Source organism: Oncorhynchus gorbuscha, linkage group LG02 (genome assembly GCF_021184085.1).
Source record: "Oncorhynchus gorbuscha isolate QuinsamMale2020 ecotype Even-year linkage group LG02, OgorEven_v1.0, whole genome shotgun sequence".
NCBI classification, from domain to species: domain Eukaryota; kingdom Metazoa; phylum Chordata; class Actinopteri; order Salmoniformes; family Salmonidae; genus Oncorhynchus; species Oncorhynchus gorbuscha.
The window spans coordinates 39,429,717-39,438,567 of NC_060174.1; the positions used below are offsets into that span (position 1 = coordinate 39,429,717).

Sequence of the window (8,851 nt, forward strand, 5' to 3'; positions counted from 1 at the left end):
CCAGGGCCAGGACTGACCAGCCCAGCAGCTAAGGATTGCCTTAATACAGTGGGGCAAAAAAAGTATTTAGTCAGCCACCAATTGTGCAAGTTCTCCCACTTAAAAAGATGAGAGAGGCCTGTAATTTTCATCATAGGTACACTTCAACTATGACAGACAAAATGAGAAAAGAAATCCAGAAAATCTAATTGTAGGATTTTTAATGAATTTTTAATGAAGTTTCTAAAACCGTTTGAATTATGTATGTGAGTATAACAGAACTTACAGGGCAGGCAATCTTCCAAACAAGTTTTGAAATCCTGAAAGTTGGGGCAACTTTGACGTCATCACCACCTCCCTTCCCAACAAGTTATGGATCTGGAAACACTTCCGACGTCTTCCACTAGATGTCCTCATTCAGTAGAAAGTGTAATGGAGCAATTGCTGTGAACTTTGACCTAATGGGAAGGAAAGTAGTTGGTGTCGCAAAAGAATACCATTTTGTTGTGGCGCGTTTGTCTTTGAGTGCTTCGGCTGTTCCAATCAGCCCCAGATGAAAACGAATGATCTGGTTGGAATGCTATTGGATATATATGATTATAACATCCTGAAGATTGATTCTGCACTTAGTTTGACCAGTTTCTTCGACCTGTAATATGTCTTTTGGAAGTTTTAGAAGTTTTCATGCAAAGTTATCCTGGACCAGAAGTCATTTTTTGGGCATGTGAGCTGAAAGTGGTAGCAAATGCTGCTACTTGGACACTAGAATTGAACATTATGAAACAAAACGATTTATTGTTGAACTAGGACTCCTTGCACTACATTCTGATGAAAGATCATCAAAGGTAATATTTATGTTGTAATTTTATATTTCTGTTGACTCCAACATGGCGCAGAAATATGGTTACGTCTGAGCGCCATCTCAGATTATTGCAATGTTAGGCTTGCTTTAAGCGGTTGCATTAAGAAACAGTGTATCTTTAATTATATGGAGAACATGTATCTTTAGTCAAAGTTTGTGATGAGTATTTCTGTTATCTGGCGTAGCTTTCTATAATTCCTCCGGATATTTTGGAGGATTTTCTGAACATGGCGTCAATGTAAACCGAGATTTATGGATATAAAATGCATATTTATCGAAAAAAAAACATAAATGTACTGTGTAACATGTCATATGACTGTCATCTGATGAAGATTTTCAAGAGGTTAGTGATAGATTTTTTTAAAATCCTGCTTTTGTGATTTATATCTTTTGCTATATCTTTTGGTTTGGTGGTTGTCTAACATAAATATATGTTGTGTTTTCGCCGTAAAACATTTAAAAAAATCTGACACACTGGGTAGATGAACAAGGTGTTTATCTTTCATTTGAGGTATTGGACTTGTTAATGTGTGGAGGTTAAATATTTCTAAAGAACATTTGTGCATTCCCTGCCGAACGGGGGGGGGGGTGGAGTTCCCATAGGGGAACCCATCGCCTCAATAGGATTTATAATAATTTCAATCTTGGAACCTTCTTGCTTTTCCAGTGTTTGCTGCACAGAGACAAAAATTCACCTCTGCTCCATCACAGACTGGTCTTCCCTGGTTGCCTGACCCTGATGGTACCCCTGTCACCATCTGATCCTGCTCAGATGAGGCATGCCAAATAATTACCTGGGTGTACATTTATATATTATCCAAGAATAGAATCAATGGTTCAATAATTGAAATTACCATTATTCCCAGACCCCAGACTGTAGCCTGCCCATCAACTCAAGATGGAACTTGATATCATTCACTAATATTGTTAATATACTGCAAAATTCACCCGAGCTCCGTAGACTGGTCTTCCAAGGTTGTCTGACACTGTAGGGACACTTGTCACCATCTGATCCTGCTGATCCGTTCCTATCAGGAATCAAGGTAAGACACAAGTGCAGACTGTGTGAAGCAACAATGTTTATTGTAACCACAGGTGCAGGCAAATGACAGGTCAAGGCAGGCAGGGGTCAATAATCCAGAGCAGACACCAAGGTACAGGATGGTAATCCAGAGGTGGAGCAAAGGTATAGGACGGCTGGCAGGCTCAGGGTCAGAGATAGGCAGTGGTCAGGCAGGCGGGTAAAGGGTCAGGACAGGCAAAGGTCAAAACATAGGAGGACGAGAAAAGAGAGACTAGGGAAAAACAGGAGCTGAGACGAAAATGCTGGTAGGCTTGAACAAACACGATGAACTGGCAACAGACAGACAGAAAACACAGGTATAAATACACAGGGGAAAATGGGGAAGAATGTGACACCTAAAGGGGGGTCGAGGCAAGCACAAGGCCAGGTGAAACAGATCAGGGTGTGACTGTGCCATTGTGAAAAGTAGGGAAATAGCTAGGGAATCTGACAAATCAATACATTGCTATATTGACTAATAAAAACTCAAATTGTGCTGAAAAAAGTCTGAATATTGGTCTTCAGTAGTTTGGCCACTGGTTTCATCGTTTGATTCAGGTTTACTGTGACTGAGAATAGAAAAATAACATAGCCACAACAGCTGTTAGATACAGACTACAGCACATGAGAGCTCTCCCCAGGTTCTGCAAATGTCTAAGACATCCTGTAACTCATATAGCCTCTCCCAGTCCTCCTTGCGTGAGTTTCCCTGGCAACAACATTTTAATACATCTACCCTCCCCCTGACAGCAGCAACCATCTTGTCAGCAATTGGTGGCCTGCAGGTAGCCTAGTGGTTAGAGTGTTGAACTAGTAATCAAAAGATTGCAAGATCAAATCCCTGAGCTGACAAGATGAACATCTCTAATTATGCCCCTGAACAAGGCAGTTAACCTACTGTTCCTAGGTCATCACTGAAAATAAAAATGTGTTCTTAACTGACCTGCCTAGTTAAATAAAGGTAAATAAAAACACTTAAAAAACTTGACCTTTCATCACAAGACCTTTCATCACAAGTATAGGGTCATAGCAAGTCCAAGCATCTTCTGTCAAGTGACTGTTTCCATCAGGCCTGCAGCAGCCTTGTGTTCTCAGAAAACCAGTTGTATTCTCAGGTGGGGTCCAGACAGGAGGAGTATGAACATAGGCGGTTTCTGCTTTTTCATAGTGTCTGAAGGGCACAACACTCAAAACAGGTGTTAACACACACACACACTCTCCTAAATACGAGACCTTACAGTTTATCATAACACAATTTATTAACCCTTTAAAAGGTATCAGGCCTTGGTTTAACCCCTTCACTAGCTAGATCTGAACTGGCTGTGGTAGCTACTAGCTAGTTAACTATCTGCTTATAGTTTATTCACCTTATTCAAGAGGGAATGAAGCATTAGCTAATGTAACATGTCAGTTACACTACTAGCTCTGGGAATAATACTTGTTTTCTGTCAAACAGCAGTTATCTTGCCAGCTAACTATCAGTTAACTAAAGATTAGCCAGTTTCCTCTCTGCTTGCTTTTACAACTAAGAGAAAAGTTTAACACACACAGACAGCAGCTGCCTCTCTTCATCTCCCATGCTGGTCCTATACTCCAGCCTTTCAGAAGCTTTGCCTTCACACAGCCTGTCCGCACGCTGTGTGGTTCATGGGGTCCAGCCTGCTGAAGCCGGAAAACAGTCTACCCGACTGCTCTGAGGCATCAGCATGGCCCTAAAGCACACTGCTGCTGTGTTTTGTATCACATTACAATGATTTTTTGTTAAAGAAAGTCATTTCAGAATGTTGGGGGGTCATGTCCTCCCTGTCCCAAGTGAAAGTTGCGCGCCTGATGTGCAGCACAAGAGAAGAGTGAATTATTCAGAATGCTTTCCCTTTCTTTGATGAATAGTGAGCTGGTATATTTGTTGAATGTCTAACTGGACGAAAAGAAGAAAGTGTGTGTGTGTGTGTGTGTGTGTGTGTGTGTGTGTGTGTGTGTGTGTGTGTGTGTGTGTGTGTGTGTGTGTGTGTGTGTGTGTGTGTGTGTATTTATGTTGTTTATGATGATGACAGGTCAGATCGCTGTTTTGAAAGTACCAATGATTTTAAATTAGTTTAGGTTGGCAGACTGGTACCTGGAATGTGAGAGTGTGGATCACTTAAACACCCACAGGTGATGCTGTTGTGTCACAAACAGCAGTGGATTTCTGAAAACATGGAAGATCCAAGGAAGAGAAACACAGGAGCATCCGAAATGCCAATAAATAAGTGACAACGCCACTGAATGCTTCTAGTCATACATGCATTCAAGAACTGTACCCTAGGATGCTCTATGTAACATAATGTATAAGTAACACATGAGGTTGGAGGGAATGGGCTCGTGGTAATGGCTGGTGTGGAAAAAGTGGAATGGTATCAGATACATCAAACACGTGGTGAATTGCCATACTATTCGCTCTGTTCCAGCCATTAATATGAGCCGTCCTCCCCTCAACAGCCTCCACTGATAAGTAATGATGATACAGTAAGTAGTCTGGTACTCACTGTGTATCTAACTCATGTACTATGTAAATGCATTGCTTTTGCTTAATGACAGAGATAGAAAGGAAAAGGAGAGAGAAAGAGAGAGTAAGGAAAAGGAGCGATAGACGAGAGACGAGAGACGCGAGAGTGGGAGAGCGATAGAGAGGGAGAGCGAGAGCGAGAGAGAGCGAAATAGAGAGTCCTAGGCCATACGAGAAACGTTTTGTTGGCTTTTGTTTTGTCTGATTCCACTGCTGCTCTATATTCATGATCGTAAGTTACTGATCAAGGACTCTTTCTCACAGCAGATGTATCACTGGGAGAGCATTGACATCTCTCTCTCTTTTGGATAAAATTGGTACTGTACAGAACGTGGAAGAAGAGAAGCAGAAGAAAAACCAAGATCAAGAAGGAGAGAGACAAGGGTTTGGATGAGAGGAACAATTACCATGGGTGAGTCAGGTGTTGTAAGTAATTATATGTGTTGATCGTGACAGCGAGGCTGTTGAGAGTGGTAATGGGATCCCTGCTGCTTAATGGACATGTCACTGGTCTGTGAAGAGCTGGCAGAGAGACTCATTACCTGATGACCAGGGGCTGCCCACTTGCATGTTGATGTGTGTGTCTGTGTATGGCATTGTGCCCTGGGTAAATGTGTGCTAGCTCAACCAATAATTTGTCTGAGGGTGCACATACTGTACCATATCCCTCAATATATGCATCTGAAAATGACTTGATAGTACATAGAGAAGTTTCCTTGAGCCAAAACAATACCGCTCTCGTCGAACAGTACTGAGAGACTTGTCCTTTTGACTTCCTGGAAGAGAATACAGATTAATCTGTAGATAACCTAGACAGTGCTCTCCAGTGTGAAAGACATGTAGCCTTTAAATCAACTTTTGCTACCGTAAAAGTCCCTGGTCTGACAGGTGCTGCTGGAGTCTCTATTCATAGGTGAATTGTGAAGCAAGTTGCTAGGTTGCAAGTTGCCACAATCAAACATAAAAATTATGTGCATAATCTTGGCTTTGAAGGATGCTGAGAGACTGCCGTAGACCGTTATACGTACTCCCAATGGCAGTCCAGACTGACTGACTGACTGAGAATACATTCTCTCCTCGGGTTTCTGTGTTTCATAAATCACTGTCAGATGGTTGTGGAATGGCTTTCTAGCCCTGTAGATTACCATAAAAATGATTATCTGGCAGCAAAACATTGCTTTTCCCCAAGACCCGATTAGCTAAAAGGTTGTTTTGCAAATGCCAGAACAACATCTAACAACATTTTTAATTAATTGCAGTTTTGATGAAGTGTTTATCTACAGATACAAATGAACTGGAGTTGAAGATAGCAGATTATGCAGCTCTATTAGCTCTACTGTTCTGTATTGCTACTCATCAGTAACTAGCATAGTTGACACCAATAGCTTCAGTATGGAATTGTGCCATACCAATTCCATAACGTTGAAGCCATGTCGTTTGGAGTCATTGGTGTGTCCTGTTTCTCTCTTACATGCTGACCACACCACTCGCGTTGTGTGCATGCTATTCAATAGTTTAATCTAAACTGCTTGCGAGCGTTTGCATAGCCAGGCACTGAAATAGAACTTCTATTTTTGACATGTGATGCGCTGCAAGTCCAGCCTCTCCCATTTCCTCATTGGTTTTTAGGAGTATATACCCACATGGGTGATTGAAAGATGAATTGAGGTCCAAACTCCATTCCAGTTGGTTGTGGTATTGCACCTTAAAGTTGGTTGCCAACTGACATATGAAGTCCACAGAAGAAGAAGACAGCTATTGAAGGAGGAAAGATTACTAGAAACTATTAGTTTCCTCTTTTATCTGTGGATTAAATGTTGAAGTAGAGAACACATGATTTTGTGTGACTCAAAATGGATAACAATTCTACAAGATCCAGAAAAAAGGACCTTGTGCATTTCTTGGTGAATAACAAGCCAATGTTTATATCACAGGAAAAAAATAGCTAGCAACAGCAAGCTAGCTAGCTAAATGTCCATTCACGTGTATCGACCTGTCCCCAAATTAATATAGTTGGTTCAGAGTTTGTTTTGATATTACAACCTGCATGTCTTGGATCGTGTCTGGTGTGGATGTACAAAATCAACATGCGTGCGAAAGCGCACGATCATTTCCAAGGGTATCACTTCCCAGAGGGATCTAGACTGGATCCAGACATTGAATGCCGTTCTTAAGGGAGGTTGATAGATGGAGCGGACACATCCTTCACTATCTCACTCCTCTCGGTCTCTTCCATTCACCCTTTCTTTGTGAACAGCGAAAAGACTGAGATAGATTATTAGAGTTAATCCGAGTAGAATGAGGAAAAGTGCTGAGGTGAGACAGCAGAAATGACCTCTCACTTGATCCTGCCTGCTAAGCCCTCCCTCTCTCAGGCTCCTTTGTATTCCTCCTGTACTGGGTGATAGAGAAAGAGGGAGGGAGGTAGGGAGGTAGGGAGGTAGGGAGGGAGGTAGGGAGGTAGGGAGGGAGGTAGGGAGGTAGGGAGGGAGGGGAGGACGGAAGACAGTGGAGTAGGGGTAAGCACAAGTCTCCGTGACAGAGAGAACATTTCAATTTCAAATTACATTCTCTTCCTCATAAAAATCCAGCACCATAACTTTCAGCATTGATTTTGTCCCAATTTAGCAAATGATCACACACTTAGAAAAAAGGGTTCCAAAAGGGTTCTTCGGCTGCCCCCATAGGACAACCCTTTTTGGTTCTAGGTAGAGCCCTTTTTGGTTCTAGGAAGAACACCTCTGTGGAAAGAGTTTTTCATGGAACCCAAAAGGGTTATTCAAAGGGTTTTTCTATGGGGACAGATGAGGAACCCTTTTAGGTCCTAAATAGTACCTTTTTAGGATTACAGTTGCATTTGAGAGTTCTCATTCCATGACTTAAAAGGTGTGCATGAATGTGATCTGTGTGTGTATACTTTAGAGTGTGTGTCTGGCTGGATGTCCATACCGATGTTAGGTGTTTCATGTGGCTGAAAATGAACCAAACTTTTGCGAGGGTGGGAATGGAGGGAGCAGAAGGGAGTGGAGGTAAGAGGATGGCCAGCTTACGAGGGATGACAGGTAAAGGATAATTGAGCCTGTACCAGTGGAGCCTGTCTTTGAGCAGATCCCCCTAACATTGAGGACCAGTGCAAGGGGGAGCCAGCCAGTCAGTCAACTTACACTCACACTCTTACAGTAAACACATTGTTAATTTCTCTTAAAGGGAGTGTGGGGTACATTGAGCCACCCTTGTTTATAGGAAACCATACACAAAATTGTCCAAATATTTAGGAAGAGGTTTATTTGGAATTCAAGGCACACTTAACCAGCATGGCTACCACAGCATTCTGCAGAGATATGCCAACTTTTCGCTTAATTGGACTATCATTTCTTTTTCAACAGGACAGTGACCCAACACACCTCCAGGCTGTGTAAGGGCTATTTGACGAAGAAGGAGAGTGATGGAGTACTGCGTCAGATGACCTGCCCTCCACAACCAAATGACCTCAACCCAATTGAGATGGTTTGGAATGAGTTGGACTGCAGAGTTAAGGAAAAGCAGCTAACTGTCACGTGTGCTCCCTCTCCGGCCTCTTGGTCACCAGTCTGCTCGTCATGTCGCACACCTGTTACCATCATAATGCGTAATTGCGCATTACAACTCTCATCTGGACTCCATGTCTTTGATTATCTGCCCTTTATATGTCACTCCCTTTGGTTTATTCCCGAGTCGTCATTGTATCTTTTTCTGTTCCATGTCGGTGCACTGTTTGTTTAATTTATTTATTCAATATATTCACTCCCTGAACTTGCTTCCTGACCCTCAGCGTGCATAGTTACACCAGCAAGTGCTCAGCATCTGTGGGAACTCCTTCAAGACTGTCGGAAAAGCATTCCCGGTGAAGCTGGTTGAGAGAATGCCAAGAGTGTGCAAAGCTGTCATCAAGGCAAAGGGTGGCTACTTTGAAGAATCTGAAATATAACATAGATTTTGATTTGTTTAACACTTTTTTGGCTACTACATGATTCCACACTATTATTCTACAATGTAGAACATAGTAAGAATACGAAGAAAAACCCTTGAATGAGTAGGTGTGTCCAAACGTTTGACGGGTACTGTATATATCTTTGCAAGAAAGAATACTATATTGCGTTCTTTGTATTCCTATATCCCTTGATGGAATGATGCTGAATGCAAAACATGGCTCAACATACCCTACTCTCCCCCCTATACCTCTCTTACGCTCCTTTGTTCCCCCTTCCTCTCTCTCTTTTTGCACCTTTGTCCCTCCCTCTCTGCCATCTCTCACTCTCTCTCCCTTTAAGAATACATAATATATAATATATATACAGTGCATTTGGAACGAATTCAGACCCCTTGAATGTTTTCCACATTTTGTTACGTTAAATCGTTAAAT

General features: G+C 42.1%; 1 long non-coding RNA gene across 2 annotated transcripts; it reads left to right on the plus strand.

The window, feature by feature from the left end:
- Window positions 1-500: 500 nt before the first annotated feature.
- Window positions 501-8,385, plus strand: LOC123992746. Of its 2 annotated transcripts, none has more exons than XR_006831305.1 (4): window positions 501-824; window positions 1,509-1,884; window positions 4,714-4,861; window positions 7,836-8,385. It is a non-coding gene; the product is annotated as an uncharacterized LOC123992746 (long non-coding RNA). The 2 variants fall into 2 exon arrangements; XR_006831306.1 differs by having other exon boundaries at window positions 4,778-4,861.
- Window positions 8,386-8,851: the final 466 nt, after the last annotated feature.